The sequence below is a fragment of the Cygnus atratus genome, chromosome 3, assembly GCF_013377495.2.
Source record: "Cygnus atratus isolate AKBS03 ecotype Queensland, Australia chromosome 3, CAtr_DNAZoo_HiC_assembly, whole genome shotgun sequence".
In the NCBI taxonomy this organism is placed as follows: domain Eukaryota; kingdom Metazoa; phylum Chordata; class Aves; order Anseriformes; family Anatidae; genus Cygnus; species Cygnus atratus.
Genome location: NC_066364.1, coordinates 80,993,180 through 81,010,739, shown reverse-complemented (window position 1 = coordinate 81,010,739; position 17,560 = coordinate 80,993,180). Strand labels below are relative to the sequence as shown.

Genomic DNA, 17,560 nt, shown 5'->3' with positions numbered 1-17,560 from the left:
TGACGTCATGCTGAACAATATATAGGGGTGGCTAGCCGGGGTGGAGGGGGGGCCGGCTGCTCGGGGATAGGCTGGGCATCGGTCAGCGGGTGGTGAGCAATTGCATTGTGCATCACTTATTTCGTACACATTATTACTATTAATACTATTATTATTATTATTATTATTATTGTTATTATTTTCCCTGTCTTAATAAACTGTCTTTATCTCAACTCACAGACTTCACTTTCCTGTTTCTCTCCCCCATCCCGGAGAGGGAGGGGGGAGGGTGAGCGAACGGCTGTGTGGTGTTTGGCTGCCAGCCGGGCTAAACCACAACACCTGTGCATCAGTACTTAGACCTCTCTACTTTCAATCACAACTTCTGGGAGAGCATTTCTTGCATTCGATTTGATATAAAAAAAAATTCTACCCAAAAGTGAGCATTGGTGAAGCTGGTCTTTCATGTCAATACATTTTCTCCTGTGAAGGAGGAAATGCATTGTATATGCAAATTCTTTCCTTTGATGTGGATTGTTCTTAAGCCATCCCTTTCTGCCCCAAAACGGTCACTTAGAAAATAAATAAATAAAAGGAAAACAAAAAGACAAAAAAAGTTAAAGTATCTAACAAAAAGAGAAAAGCTTGTCTTGTTTCTGAAAAGATTTATACTACAAGAAGACAATGTTTTACAAGGCTGTTTAAATACTTACCCTAAAGCAACATCATCCCATTGTAAAACAGCATAGGCTTATAAACCATAAATTAGTGGGTAACAAGTATCTTAACTCTGATTTGTAGAAAACAGAGGTTATAACAATATATGCAATTTCGCAGTATATAAGCTACTGTTCTAAAATTGCAGACATTTTCCTGAGAAGTGTCAGAACATGGAAAATTCACTATATACCTACCATTTAGGTAATAAAACTGAGTTCTTATTTGATGCAAATTAATGAAAACACTTCTACAGTTGGGGGTGAAAATTTAGCCTTTTCCATACCTAATGAAAGGATAGTTTGGATTCCAGAGATTTGTGTTATATTTAACCACAAGCTATGCTCTCCATAAAACAAAGCATAGGGTATCTCCCTCCCTATTATAAATAAATAAATAAATAATCCATAGTTTCTGAAAAAAGAAAAAAAAAATTTATACAGATTTCTGACAATGTAATCTTATTCAAAGTTATTCCAGACAAGAACACCAGCTAAAATGTCATGCAGCTGTGCTCCCAATATTTTCCACTTTTATTGGTCTCCTAAAACTTTCTGCTTAGAAATTACCTCATGCAAGTTAATAGCTCCACTAATATCATTCTATATCTAGAAAGTTAGACATGCCTATAATTTGATTTAAAGCTGAAACAAGTATTTGACAAGACCAAGACTCTGACATACAACTCCTGTGAATTACTAAACCTCCCTATTTCTAAATGAGCTTGTCTGAATGCTTAGATAAGGATGAATTTCAGAGTAAAAATTCTTTCCAAAAAAGAGTATACTTTAAAGTATACTTTCACAATGGAATGATGAAAAGCTCGTAAGGAAAAACAAACAAACAAAAACAGACCACAATTCACAATAGTTTTGGCTGGCTGCCATTTACTTTCTCCTTATGTCCTGCAGGTGACAGCAGCCTTGTAGACAAACTGAACAGGCAGACTGAGATACTTCTCTAGTTGGTCTCATTGTCTTTTATTACCTCAGGTGGAGCAGAAGATAAAGAATCACTCTCGGTAGCACTGGTGTCACAGCTGACTGTGGCTCAACAAAAAACCTCTTGCACAGGTCCCTTGTGCTACTGAATGAGAAGTGTGACACCATCCCTGGAGGACACTATCAGCCACACTTCTCATTCAGTGCATCCTCTTAACTTGCAATATTTTGTAGAACTGTGAAGAGCCAAACTTACAGCATATGATGTTTTTCCATATTAAAATGCAAAATAAAGCTTTTAAATTAGAGATGAAAGAAAGTTGATGAAGAAAATTGATGAAACATATATGATTAAGTAAAAAGGAGAAAGGAATAGAAGTGGTTGTAGTGTCCAGGAGACCCAATTTCTTTCCCTAGTTTCTGACTGTAAAAATCATCATCAGGTTCTCTGGAACATGATATAACAAAGAGAATATTTCAGAAAGCACATTATTATTTTCTGTTGCAGAGAGCAACTATAATTTTCAATGTCAGTGGGAGATAAACATTATTTAGAAGAAAAATATGTCATGCAGACTGATTCCATGTCATTTTCTATCTCACTTTCTCCTTCTGGCTCTTCTTTTCCTATGTAAGATCTCCTACATTTTGTACCAGACCATAGATCATTCTGGATTCCAGAAAACAAACAAACAAATATCTTTCAGGAACTGCCTTTCAAGATTTGTGAATGTCAAGGTCTCCAAATAACCTCTGTAGGAGTCAAGCACCACATTTATTGTCAGATGTTCTTCTAGGCATATTTGTTCATTTTGTCATGCAACATGGTTAAGGTAAGCAAGAAAAATTACAGTCAAACACCAAGCATCTTCTAAATTTTCAAGTAATAGATCTCTCAGCAGTTTCTGAGTCTTTATGAACCTCAGTATCAACACCTTTGCCTCCATAATCATTGAATGGTTTGGGTTGGAAGGGACCTTAAAGATCATCTAATTCCAACCCTCCTGCCATAGGCAGGGACACCTCCCACCACGCCAGGTTGTTCAGGGTCCCATCCAACCTGGCTTTGAACACTTTCAGGGATGGGGCATCCCCAGCTTTTCCAGGCAACCTGTGCCAGTACACCACCACCCTCATAGTAAAGGGTTTCTTCCTTATACCTAATCTAAGTTGCCCCTCTTTTAGTTTAGAAACATTGCTCCTCATCCTATCAATACACTCTCTGATAAAGTGTTACCTCTCCAGGTTTCTCATATGTCCCTTTTAGGTACTGGAAAGATGCTATAAAGTATCCCCAGAGCCTTCTCTTCTCCAGGCTGAACAACCCCAAAAACAATAGTTGGAGGGGATCTGAGACAATATTTACAGAGAGAAAGACTGTACTTCATTAAACTGAAAAAATAATAAAACTGTCCTCTGTTATTGTTCTACTTTCCATATTGTATTAACTCTCCTGTTCAGCTATAATTTGGTTGCCTTGTCTTCCCTACTTGAGTCTGACATTGGTTTTGCTTTTCCTCTGTAGCACAGGGCTTTAACTATATACTCAGAGTGTTCACTATCAGCCATATTTGCAATGGAGATATATTGAATATATAGTTGCGCGCACATACGTTTATCTTCATAAATCCTTTTGGACTACCCCACAGATCCACATACAAATAATTGCTTGGAAATATTTACTCAACATTCACTGATCTTCCACTCAGTAATGTAAGACTTAAAACATAAAAGAAAACAAACACCACATTCTATATCTGTCCCGTGCACCACTATATCTTGCTCTATAGTCACCACTGTATCTTCTGGTCTACAGCCGAATAGAGATCTACAAGGCAGTAACTTTAAATAGAGTCCTCAGTGATTTGATGAGGTGAACTATTCACTGCATGAAGATGTTTGTCATTAGAAATTTACTGAGTACAAGTAATTCCACAAAATGGGAAAGTACTTCATTATTCACACCTGTTCTCTCACTTCTGTGAGCAGAGGTACCTAAACAGTAGAGTTTTTCTTTCATGGACATAAGTGCTTGAAGATCAGAAGTTTGCCTTTACTAATCACCCACACCTCCTCATTACTTGGAAGACAGAGGACATGGTGGCCTATCTCAAAATAGAGAGAGGAAATAATAGTCCATTTCCTCTGGTTACATACAGAGCATAGAGTAATTGGAGTCTGACTTCAGATGCCTTAATAATGTGTTTAAATTAGACAGAATGAGACTGGGCCATAAGGTCTTGGTTCGTTGTCGTGTGTCCAGAAGTACTGCAACCACGCAGATACAGCAACAAGCATGCCCCTGCCTACAGGCACTTAGAGCAAAGGTGCAGAAACACCTTCAAGAACCATCTGTACAAATGCAAACAACTTAGCCATGTCCCCTACATCAAGCTGCAGGAAAATAGCAAATTCACCAGGTGTTTTTAATTGCTAGTAAACATCTGATAATTATTCAATCAAATGAGGCACTAGATCCATATCAAATAGTAGCTTATGAATTGAAAAACAAACAAAAAAATGGCCATTTTACCCCTGTAATTTGTATTTTTTTTTAAGTCTAAAACTTTTTTTTTTCTTTTCATTTTGCAGTCACAAATACGATCTTGGGAGAGATTTGCTTCCTTCTACTTTTTTAGCAATGACATACTGTCCAATTCCTTTATCAGCCTGAGTAGTCTTATCCACCATCTTCAAGAAATATGAGTGATACAATGCCACAGATTCCGATTTCTGATATTTAAAGATATTTTCTAAAAGATAAAAATAAAAAATACCTGACCAGTCATTATATAAAAATCTACTTAATCAACTAAATGCTTATAAAACCATACTACTTGCCTTGTGATTCTTTTTTTTTTTGTTGGTTGGTTGGTTGGTTGGCTGGTTGGTTGGTTGGTTAGTTTCGTTTGGGTTTTGCCCTTCATATGTTCTCCCCATGAGATATATGCTTAGAGATATCAGTCAGAAGCAAAGAAGGAAGGTTCATTTAAAGCCTAATAACTACTGCTCCATAAGATGCCTTATCTCTACACTGTTGCTCTAGATGGGAAGAATGTGTAAGGCAGTTAATCTATAATAAGTATATTAGAATAATTATTCCTTTATAGCTATTTAATATTCCCATAAATACAGTCTTCTAGCTTTTAGCTTTCACAAGGTCTCAAAACACCTTTATTCATGTTGTTTGTCCTCCTTGTCTCTTTTATATGTATGGAAGTTACTCACATGAACAGGTGAGAACTACTGCACTGTCTCTGCAAAGGCACTGAGGCTACAGCATACCTCCCTGTTCAAATGACAAAAAATAGAACTTTTTCAGAATTTGGTCCATTTCTGCAGGAATTTTTATGTCCTCTTATCTTATTGGTTTTCATCTTAAATAAGTAATGAAATAAGTAGTCTTGCTCATATTTTTCCTTTTTTGAAAGGACATTTACAGTTGATGGATTTTGTTGTCAGCTCTACCAACTCATTTTGAGATGTTAAAAGTAGTGATATATTATTACTATAAGCAACAGATTCTGATAACTGTAATCATTTTATTTCATCAGTGGAGTTCATTTTCACTGTTAGTATCGTACCTCTAGTTCTACATCTAAGTATCAATGAATCCATTTAACTTCCTTTATATAGGTAATTCTAACTGAGGAACTAAAACTCAGTTTAAGAAAGGGCTTCAGAGACAGCAAGATTTGAGACCATGTAATATTCCATATCTGTTTCTGAACCTTTTCTTCTCTCATCTGAGCTTCTAAAAGATGTGACAAGAATGAGTAACCTACATTCAACACTCATGTAAATTTTCTGTGAATAAATTGGAATTGTGCGGAAACTGGCCACACAATCCTGTGAGATTTCTTAATGATCAATTACTCTCAATAAAATAGTATTCCTTGGGAAAGTATCACTGTGAAGACTACATAATGATCTTACTTCTAAAGCTAGAAGAAAAATATTCAAGCTCATATGGGTTTTATTTTCAGATACATTTATTCAGTTTAAAAGCCGGTTAAAAGTCATGAGTGAATATAAGAAAACAGGTGTGAATTCCTCCAGTCTACTTATAGACTAACTTTATTCAAAAATTCTTAACCTGAAGTAACAGACAAGCCCATTTCTAAAATATGGGGGACATCGCGTGGGAAAATTTGCTTTTTTTGTATTTTTTTTCCAAAGTGCTTAGCATAAGCCTAGGTTTCCACTGATTTGAACATAACCTCAGAGTTAAGCTCTTGCTCAAGTGTTTCCCTGAATTGAAGCCAAATTGAGGGATATAAAAAACTAATAAAGTGGGAAATTCACAATAATTTGAAATCCATCTAGCATGTACTCCTGGAGATTTTGTGAAGCTTTGGTTTAATACCTGTGTAGTTCTTACACCAGTATGGTAGCACCACAGAATAAACCTGTGAAAGGTAGGAAAATTAGAGTCTAAGACATGGATCCAGCAATTGAACTATAGTTTATTTCATGCCCCCCAAAAGCCAAATCTAATTTACATGGGCTAGAAAAATACGAATAGAATGAATAAAAAGTTGAATATGAGACAAAAAGCATTAGAAAATGAGAGTATATACCAATGATGTTATAATACAAGAAATCCCAGCTTCTTTAAAATGAATATTTTTCTTTGTTTCATGGAACAAGTCATCTAACAAAGAAGAACCTAGTTGTGTAATAAACGATGGCTGATTTTTAAATATGTGTGAATTTATGTTAGTTTATAATAATCTTGGTTATGTGGCCTACCTTTTCATTCAAAATATTCAATTCTATCTGCTAGGACAGCTGCTGTGATTTGAAATGGTGTCTGTCCAATCTGAAAAGATTGAAACAAAAAGGAGCGACATACATCTTTAGCCACTTTGATACTTACTTAAAAGAAATTTTTCTTTCAAAACAATATGTTGTCATAATGCTGCTTCACAGTAGGCCAGACATCGTAGACGGCAGACACACTAAATATAATGGCTAGTCTGTGAAGCTTGTGTTTATAATTTAATATCAACATTTTACTTAAGTAGCTGGTCAGCTGCCACAATTAAAGTTTTATAATCTATTTCAATGCCATCCTCATTACTTACTTGCTGCTTTCTGAAAGTCTCATCTCACATAGCAGAATTTCACAAATTCAGTTTCTTCTGAAAGATTGGAGCTACACTCCAAAGTTGAAACTAAAACTTTTAAAGCCTTAAAGGACCCTCTAAATGCTCAATAGTTTCTTTCTCAGAAAGCAACCAAAGCAGAGCAGTTGTGTTTCATCGTGGGTATCATAAATTTAGTTCAGTGAATTATTATTCTGTGCTTCACAGGGAATTAGAAACAGTCCAGTCATCTTTACATAGCCCAGTGCAAAATAATTAAAAAAATATTTTTTTTAAAATGTATTTCCTTACTTTCAAGATGATGGTAGACATCATGATGATAGTGGAACAGAAACATGTAAAAAGACTAAGGTAAGCAAGTTGTGAAAATGAGTAGATGAACAAGAACTACAAATGGCATGGTATTTTCCCTCTTTTTAAGGGGCTAAGAAGACATTTGGGGAGAACCTCCATTTTTTTTTTTTTTTTTTTGCAAGGTCAGCTTTAGCATCTCTGGTTGTACTTCTGCATCACTGGTGCATTGTTGCAACACTTAACCTTACTGCATTCTTCTATGAATTAGGAGAAACCCTACTGATAATGGACAGAAGATAAGCTATTTCTCATGCAAATCCAAACACTATAATCTACCAGTGTTGTCTGTGCCACTAAATTTGGACTGCTATGTGACAAGCCCTGTGGAGCACCAGTTGCTGCTTGCGACACAGATTCAGAGTCCAACCTCCACTGCCCTGGCATGCAGCAGTCATTAGCAGTACTCACGGCAGCACCCATGGCTGTGTCGTCTTCATAGCAACACTGTACAAAATACTCCAGGAGAGGAAAAAAAGCCACATCAAGAACCCAAACCCAGCCATATGATTTTAACACTACCTAACATACACAGGTAAGTGTGAACTGTGTGGGTAAATGAGCAACCACTGGGACTGTCTGAGACCTTTAGAGTCTATCTGTAAATGGGACTGGAGGCACAGATATGAAGTTAGTTTCTTTTATTTTTGTAAATTAACTCTGTATGCAAAATTCAGCATCACAATTATTCTAAGCAGCAATGCTTTTACCCAGCTTGGAGGAGCTTATTTTGTTCCAGAAAACTACTCAAACATGATGCAAAGGAATAAGCATAAAGGAACATATCCCACTTTGATTTAAATAGGTATCAACCCCAAGTTAAAAAAAAAAACACAAAACACCTTTGACTGCAGAATAGTTATTGTAATAGTAAAAGACTGTTCCATACTGATAACAATTTATACAAGATTGCTATACACCCTACAGCAATTTTCTTCTTCCTGTAGCTTCAAATGTACTGAAACAGTGCACAATTTTTTAGAACTCCATACATATAGAGTCCAGCTCAAAAGAAATATAAGGGATAGTAATAGTTTACAATTATTTTAAACATAAAAAATACCTTCCTCACCACATACTTTCATCAAAATATTTACAGATTTTTTTCTTGCCACAAAACTAGTCTTTTCTGCACATTGACTGTATTCAAAAAGGCTTTAAGGCCATGTCACTTCCTGCAAATAAATTAAATTCATGAGCAAGCCAAAGAAATGATTAGCATGAAACAAATATCATGCTGTTCTCTTGATTATAGGGAAATCTGAGAGAATTCATTTGAAAAGTCTCCCTGTGGGATACAGCAGGGGAGCTCAGCATCAAAAATATGTTGAATAGCAGTAAAACAAGATTCTTTTTTGTTCCGCCTAAATATATATCATACCTCCAAAATATATAAGTTTCTCTATCCCTTTTGGTAAGGCATTAAGAATATGTTACTGTACCTTTGAAATAATAATAATAAATGCATGAAAAAAAAATCTAAAAAGATTGGCTTCCTTTGCCCTCTTTCTCTTTTGCATATTTTGACTAACCTAATTTAACATCTGTAATTTATGAGCTTACAGTTTACACCTAAAAATGGAAATCAAGATGAAAAAGCTCCATGTGTCAAAGGTGAACGACACTGTACTGGTGCAGATTTATTCCTCTTCAGCCTTAGAACCACTGAACTCTGTCCATGAACAGCTATATTTCTGTTTTAATCAGAAAATGACCCAGAAGCAGATTCAGGGGCTCTGTGGTGTTCCAGGTCTGGTTTAGATTATTCGAATATTCTTGCTGAGCATGATAGCATGCCTCTGGAATAGGGGAGTACAGACACATAAAAACTTCCAGAGCTCTTGCTGAGCCAGTGTTGGGCCTGGAATAAACACCAAAAATTGTTGCCTGCCACAAGAGCTTGGCTTTTTTATAATTACTTAGTCTGTAAAAGAATTTGTAAGAAAAACATCTTAAGGTCCTCTGCAGTATTCTTTCTTTTTCATTTTGTGTTATCTTCCTCATAGTCTTTATTGTGAGTTTTATTGTGAACTAGTGAGCAGCATTCAGACTCACACAGAGAACATCTCTTCACCCCTTCTCCTTGACTATGTAGCCCTTCTGTCTCTCCCTTCTATTTCAAGCAAAGCAATTCAACTTGAATACGTGAAGTGAGTGTCCATGAGACATAGGAGATCAAGAGGTTTTACAGCCCCAGGGCTGAAAGAAACTTTGCTCTACTGGCAACTGAATACCTTCCTGTAGAAAGAATCAAAGGTGTTCTTTAGAAGGAGCTTAGACCTCTCTTTGGGAAGCCTTGAGTAAAGTTAAAAGGTATATGTAGGAGCACATGTTTTTATGTGTTTTGGTGTCATTGCCTATGCATATAGTAAGTCTTTTTGTATACCAGCAATCTGCATGCACTCCTCAAGTGATCCCTAGTAGTTGTGACATAAAAATGTTTTAACATGTACATATGCATGATTTCTTTCCCCTATTGCCACTTCTAAGCTGTTTTTGAGGTAAGGCAATCTGAGCAGAGCCAAGATCAACCTGAGCTTGGCACGCTAGAACTGCGATATTACTTTTTCCTCACCATCTGTTACTGTGATCCAAGGATAGAAATGATTAAGTTAAAGATTTTTTCTCACAATAAAATAAAATAAAATAAATCATATATTACTTCATAAAAGCAACAACTTCCAGATACCTTTCATGCTCTTCCTGAGGAAAACCACACTAACTTCATAGCAGCAAGGACACCAAGATATTCAAAAAGAATAAACAGGTCCAATCCCCCTTCTCCTTTAACTTCCATTCCAGATTCTGCAGCTGAGCCTGGTCCCCTGGTAACAGCCCTAGCACAGATCAACCGTACCAATGGGGATGTATGATTGAATAAAAACAGGATAAATTTATTAAAGGCTTTCTAAATATTGCTTTCCTTTGCGAGCATTTGTAAAACACTTTGGAGGTGTTTTCTAGTCAAAGCTGAGAGAATGTAGGGAAAGGAAGGACTTGCAATTAGAAATGAGAACACAACAGAAGTTTTCTTGAACTTACTGTAAAATAGAAGCCAGAAAGAAAGAAGAGTCCCCACCAAACTGCCTGGAGAATAAACATGCTACTATGCTTTAATATTTTTCTATTTCAGTTTCTTCCCAATAAGAGCTGAAGAGCAGTGTGACAGGGTGCAACAGAGGACATTATGTTTCTCTTTTAATTACAACCACTACATAGAAATTGGATGGTAAGATAGAAAAATGAGATAGATATGACTATGAAGAACACAGCTATGAGAAAACAACTTCAACATTACTTTGACATAAAACAATAACAATCTCCCCTTATTTATGGTATCAATGATGAATTATCCTTCGGTACTACTGTTACAGAAATGAAAAATATATTTTACTTCAGCTTCAGTTATTCACATAATACATCATCATTTGCTAAGAAATTGAAGTATTTAATAGGAAGTAAGAAAGATGAATAAATGTACTAAGTACAAAGAAAAAAAATGCATTGAGCTAAAAAAAAATCAGTGAACTCCAATTCCAGGTGACTTAGATACATTTATTTAAAAGAATCTCAAAAAAAGAAAAGATGATAAAAAATAAAAAATAAATGAATCTATGCCTTGCTGACACTAGATATTATCACAACGCTAAGCTAGCTTGGGATTACATTCTATTATACAGATGTGATTATATGAATCATGCTGTGGTGTGGATACTTTCTGTCCCTCAGACAAGTGGCAGTATTTATGCAATTAAGTGAAAGACAAATAGTAGAGGAGGATAACAAATATGAACTCTGATGGGCTTTTTTTTTTTTTTTTTTTTTTAAGAAAAAAGGTGTAAAGCTTTGCTTTAAAATATCCTAAACCCATTATTTCCACCATTCTCTAAAATTACTAGTTACATGCTTCAGTTGTATATCCTGAATGTTTCTACAATTCATAGAAATGGACCAGGTGATTCAGGACAGGTGTAGCTGCTTGCCAACAGACAACTTACAGGTTAGACCTGCACAGGTTTAAGAATAAGATTAACGCAAAAAAATTTCTTCTTCTCCTCCTACTTCCACCCGTAGCCTAATATCATTTTCTGGGCTAATCATAAGCTCCTTTTGGTTTCAATCCACTTTCAACTTGGCTGTCAGTGAAATCATCTCCAGGACCAGCTCCAGGACTAACAAACATTTCCAACAGCCTGGCTTGCCTTTGGCAGAAGAATTTCTTGAGTCAGGTTCACTCCAAAGCACTCACTGACTAGAACAGCTCTCATTTGGCACCCAAGATCTGAGACATTCAGTGGGTGAATGGGTGTCAACCACTTCCTAAGGAAAAAATGACACCATTTGAGCTAATGAAAGAATTGCCAGGCTTTCTCTTTTACACATATGTTTATATAAAATAGAAGTATTTATACAGACGATAAGCTTTTCAGTATATCATATGCTTTCATTCTGTCTGTCTGCATAACTAAAAAATTATTTCAGCAGGAGTTTCAGAAGAAGGTGACAAAAATCTGTGAAAAGAAGATGGAAGCATATTTAAATTTAAGTATGAATATCTAACAAGATTTTTACTGGCAACTTATAACATTTGATAAGAACGTATATTTCAGCCATACTAGAAGAACTAAATACTTTGAATCTTACCATTTGAATAATTTAAATGAAAGCCCCCCTTTTGGACATAATAGAAATTAATATCCTGACCCTGAATTCACATGATTGTAATAGGGTTTGTGATATTGGTTTTCAGGGAAATGGTGTTGGCCGTTGTCATCTTTAATGTTCAGTCTGCTCATCAAAGCAAAGGTGAAAAATAGAGGATAAATGAAAATGTATATTAAGTATCTCTAGCATACTTTTTGTTTGAAAAAATCAGCTATTTTGATTTTTGTTTCTTACCAAATAGCAGAAATGTGCTTACAGAGACAGCAAACTGAATCCCTGCAAGTAAAACAAGAAGTGAGATTTAATGCGCCATCAACATACTCCTCAGTTTAGCTCTTTCCTCCACTCATGATGTGATAGCATCAAATATATTTTGTTTTAGATATTGTGCAACTTCACCAAGCTTCCAAGATTAAGAGATTGCAAAGCCTACCCACAGCCTCCTCTTCTCCCTCCAACCTCCATCCCCACCAGGATGCCTCTGATCAGGGCATGCAAGTGTGGTGCTGCCTGGGTGCACAAGGAGAGGAATACGTGGGCACTTTGAGACAAATTACAGAAATGTGTTTTGAAATCCATTGTCTGGAAATATACTCTCAGAAAACTGCAAGAGCTGAAAGTTCATGAGAAACAAACCCAAACATAATTTAAAGGTGGATGAACAGAATTAATTGTAATCTAGTAATAGTGGAAATATTTTGACTATGTTAACTCTACTTGAAAATCGCCATGTCATACAGATGAAAGTGAGTTTGTTATTATACATAATTTCTTCATGGACAGGGTGGTGAAGAATTCTAACGGGCCGCCCAGGAAAGTGGTGGGGTCTCCATCCCTGGAGGTATTTGAGAGATATGTAGACATGACACTAAGATACATGTTTTTAGTGATGGGAATTAGTAGGTTGGGCTGACAGTTGGACTTAATGATCTTGAAGGTCTTTTCCAACCTAAATGATTCTATGATTCTATTTTCAACAACTGGCACTGGCTTCAGAACAACAGTATCTGGCCATTCTACAGAGTTTCTTTCTGTTAAAATGCAGTTTCACAGAAGGCAAGAACTTATCTCAAATACATACTTGCGTGATTTTCTGCCTGTAGATGAATTTTGTAGGTTAATTATTAAAAATGTTAGAAAGGCATTAGTGCTACACTGTGAACTAGAATGATAGATTGATAGAAAGTATCAACCAGGAAAAGTGATCTGCCTGACAACTCAACCCGATAGCTTAGAGTCCCATATCTGTCCTTCCCTCTCCAGATTCTTCTGGTGTATAAAGTCTGAGTCTTTGCCTCTACCCAGAGAGGTAATACACCAAGAAATGAAATGAACATCTACTGTGGCAAATTACACATAGGCACATCTCTCACAGACCTTCCTTGGCAGTATCCTCTGAGCCCTGCTAGAAGGAAAATATTACTAGAAGCTGGGTCATGAAAGTCTTAGTTCAGATTCTGTATCTTCTACAGGCCATATCATTCTTGTACAAAAATAATCTGTTTTCTATATTCCTCATACCCTAACGTAATGCAACAGGAGAACTTAACACTTCTGGGACTCACTGTGATTATGATAGAGATTTGGTTTGTAGTGTCAGGAAGGTAAATACAAACAGCATTATGGAGAGATTTGCTTTTCCTGTTATGAAATAAGTTACAAAGAGCCCCTGGACAAGTAGTAACACATTAAAGAATGTAGAATAAGTGAATGAGAAGAGAGAAGGCTAAAGAAATATATTATATTATTAGAGCGTTCTCTCCTGATCCCAGGAAAAAAAAAAATTAATACACTGATAGCTCAGAAGTCAACTGGTCACCTGCCAGCCAGCCCGCTTTGCCACCTCTGGTCTGCCAACACAACTGAATTTCTAGCTCTCCCAGCTCAATTGCTTCTAACGAAATGAGTTTTATTTATTTATTTATTTATTTAAACTACATGAGGGAACTAATGGGGAAAACCATGAAGCAGGAAATAGGCAGGAATTTTTCAGCAACCTTCACTGTTGCAGCACATCAAGTGTTTTCTGTTTCTGCAGGAAATTAATGCCCCCCATTTAATTGTCTCCCTTGAGAACTGCAACACTTGCTTTTCAGGAGCTCTGATAAGGTGCTCTTCCAAAGTAAAATGCTCCTGTTGATGTTTCTCTGAAATGCATCAAAGGATAAACAAACTCTCAACTCATTTTCACCAAGGCTTGGTATAAAATCCAACTTCTCTGCCTCCATCTTCGCTATGGGAAAATAAATAAATAAATGGATCCCTCTTAGGCATGAATTTCTGCATACATTGGTACTATAAAAATGAATTATAAAATATGAACGAAAAAACTCATGACTTGTGTACAGCAAAAGGGAACACTCATTTGCATACATTATGTAGTAATGCCAGTAATAACTCCATTCCGTTTAGTTAAAAATAAGTCCTAATTTTAGATTTTACAAACCTAATTAATAAGTCACTGATCAACACACAGCTGGAAACAAGATCAGCTGCCTTTCGTAGCCTGTTTGCTGCGGTCAAGACACTCATTCAAACAAAAACATTTACATAAATGGCAGTTACACAAGCAACCTCCCCATAGAACCTCTGAAAGCAATTTCTAATGGTTTTGTTTGTTTTCCAAAGAACTGTTTTATTCCAGCTCTCTCAGAGAGAGCGCTTATCAGCTTGTAATGATTTCTAAACATAAGGCCATTCTTTCATGTCTGGAATTTGTCTCAGCACTGGTCAGAGCTGAAGCCTAGCTAAGTCATATCTCACTCTTCATTTTTGTAGAATCATAAAACCATAGAATAGCTCAGTTTGGAAGGGACCTTAAAGACCATCTAGTTGCAACCTCCATGCCATAGGCAGGGATGTCACTCTCTAGATCACGTTGCCAGGGCCTCATCCAACCTGCTCTTAAACACCTCCAGGGAAGGGGCATCCACAACTTCTCCTGGCAACCTAGTGCATCACCAGCCTCTGAGTGAAGAATTTCCTCCTAACTGCTAATCTAAACCTCCCCACTTTTAGCTTAAAACCATTCCTCCTTGTACTGTAATAATCTGATTGAGAAAAAGGTCTCTCTACATCTTTTTTATAAACCCCCTTCAAATACTGAAAAGCCACAATGAGGTCATTCCAGAGCCTTCTCTTTAGGCTGAATAGCCACAGTTCTCTCAGCCTTTCTTCATAAAAGAGGTGCTCCAGCCCTCTGCTCATCTTTGTAGCCTTCCTCTGGACCTATTCTAACAGGTCAACAATCTTCTTGTGCTGGGGGCCCCAGACCTGGATGCAGCACTCCCAGTGGGGCCTCACAAGGGCAGAGCAGGTCTCCCTCCACCTGCTGGCCACTCCTCTTTTGATGCAGCCCAGGACATATTTGGTCTTCTGGGCTGCAAGCACGTACTGCTGATTTTCACTAATGAGTGAGTACAAAATAAAAAAATAAAGCAAAGGATTTAACATTCTGGTCTGCTTGGCCATAAAAATATCAACCTATATCAAGATCCTTGTTATCCTAGTGTCAACTACAAGAGAGAGAACTGAATTTTCTCAGTTAGTCAGTTTTACAGAATCTGATTTATAATGTGATCACCTCTTAAATGTCCGCGGTAGATCTTATCTCACCAGGATGGTGCTGTGTACACTATAAAACTGGGTTTATGAACTTTGGAAGTGTAAAGTGTAAAGTAAGGCTCATAAACACATAGTTTTCCTACAATAGGATCCTACTAACTAGAATTGAACAAACAAAATGAAAATCCTAAAATCTCTTAAATATATATCTGTTATTTGAGATGACACTCCTGGTCTGGTTAAACTAAAATTCCTATTCCAAGAATTTACTTTGCAACTGTTCTGGGTTCTCTTGCTCTACTTGGTTCTAACATATTTACCAACTGCTCCAGTTATTGCATTTTTTCAGTACGATTTGGCAATGTTCTCTTTGGCTTTTGTCTGTATAGAGGTAACTTAATATAGAAGGGGCAACAAAGTAAGAAATAATCACAGACAGACTTTTTCTGGATGATTGGAACCACACACAGCCTTTAGTTCTGTTAGTGTAAGGCTTTGAATCCCAAGCAGAGGCCAACAGCTGGCACAGTGCAGATGACCAGATGACAGTGCATTCCCCAGAAGTCTTGCCGAGCCAGTGTACACATATATTTTTCTGGCACATGTGCCAGTTAAAGAGATTAATGCTCACAACTGACCTCAGCTGGAAGACACTTCTCAGTTCCATCTGCTGACCAGACTTTCTGAGGCAATCACTTCATTATTTGTTTTAGACAAAATGAGTTAGGTCAAAGCAACCAAAACACAGTATGTATGCAAGCTAAGTCCTTTGAATTGGAGCAAGTATGAGAGGAAACAGACAAGCAACTTCATTGGCATATGAGGCAAAAGTGGTTTCTGAAAGAAAGCTTATATTGAACAGCTATGGCAGTAACATAAATGATAATATTGCCACGGGTTTTGATTTATATAGTCATCTGTATATAATCACAAATAAGGGAACTAATTGTCTTTAGAGCATGCATATGGGTTGCAGGAGACCAGAGCTATGACCAAAGTGCCACCTTTGCCTCAGCGTGTCCTAGAGATCAGTGTTTTCAAAGCTACTAACCCCTTTGAAACTAGTCAATATTCACCTATAAAAACTTCAGTGGTGTTTGTTTTTTAACAACAAAAGTCATTGGGTTCTCCACGTCATGCCTTAACCACACCTGCTGTGGAGTCTCTGGAGGCTGAAGTGCAGAGCCTCATCCCCCACCACAGGAGCAGCAGAGTGGCCGCTCCCATTTCCCTCTTGTACAAGCTTCAGTAGGAGCTCCACAAGTCAAAAACAAGGTGTGGGGCTTCACTGTGACCCTTCACAACTATCATACCTTTCAGTAAATCAAAATTTCAGGGACTGGCACACCACAACCATGTAAAACGTGAATTCTCCCATGTCAGGGGAACTCCCTCACATAGCACAGAAAGGGCAGGATGACAGCAGAGACTTCATCCCAAAACAAACTTACCAATTCCAGAGATCAAACTGCTTGCTTTCTGGCAGTAAGTCATGCTTCATTTGCCTCTGGCTGCTTGTAGAGAAGGTGAATGACAGCCCCAGGCATGGCCTGTGGATGGACATTTGTTACAGCAATTATGTTCAAGAGTAGCTTCATTTTAAATAACTAGAAAAGCCTATGAAAAGTCAGTCTGGCATGTCAAATTGGCTATAGAGGCTGGTGTCAGCTTTGTGATCTTAGACAAAGATTTTTGTATTTTTCCTTTAAAATTAATAATAATTTTTAAAAGTCAAAGCACATACTGACCCACATTCCCTTGTAAACTTCTGGCAGCTTTCCATTACTCCAACAGCATGAACCAGCTGTAAACTCTGATGGAGAACCAAACAGCCAGAGCATACTGATAAACCAGATCCCCAGTATTTTGCCATGTTTGTTTGCTCTCAGCAGTGTATTATTTACAATTTGCCAAGACTAGCCCAGTCATAAATACAGAACGCAATCATTCTGCATGTACTGTGGTATGTTTTAATCTTTGATCACATCTGCACCAGGCAAACTATTTTGTTTACTTCACAGGAACCTTTGAACCTTATATTTGAATTCCACCACCTCCTATATAGCTGTGTGATTACTGAAGAAGTATTTGACATTAACAGAATGACCAAAGATTCAAAATCACAGTTTAGAGCACTTTTTAATTAGTGGGGTCAAGGAGATCAATGTTTCAGTAATTTGACACTACTGCTGAACTACTAAGTACTGTTAGTCCCTGACTGGCCCCGGCCTTCCT

General features: G+C 37.1%; 1 long non-coding RNA gene across 1 annotated transcript; it reads right to left on the bottom strand.

Moving 5' to 3' along the window:
- Window positions 1–11,220: 11,220 nt before the first annotated feature.
- Window positions 11,221–16,865, bottom strand: LOC118255934 (uncharacterized). The gene is made up of 3 exons (XR_004781093.1): window positions 16,777–16,865; window positions 11,996–12,037; window positions 11,221–11,607 (listed from the first exon to the last, which is right to left on the bottom strand). It is a non-coding gene; the product is annotated as an uncharacterized LOC118255934 (long non-coding RNA).
- Between the last annotated feature and the right edge of the window lie 695 nt (window positions 16,866–17,560).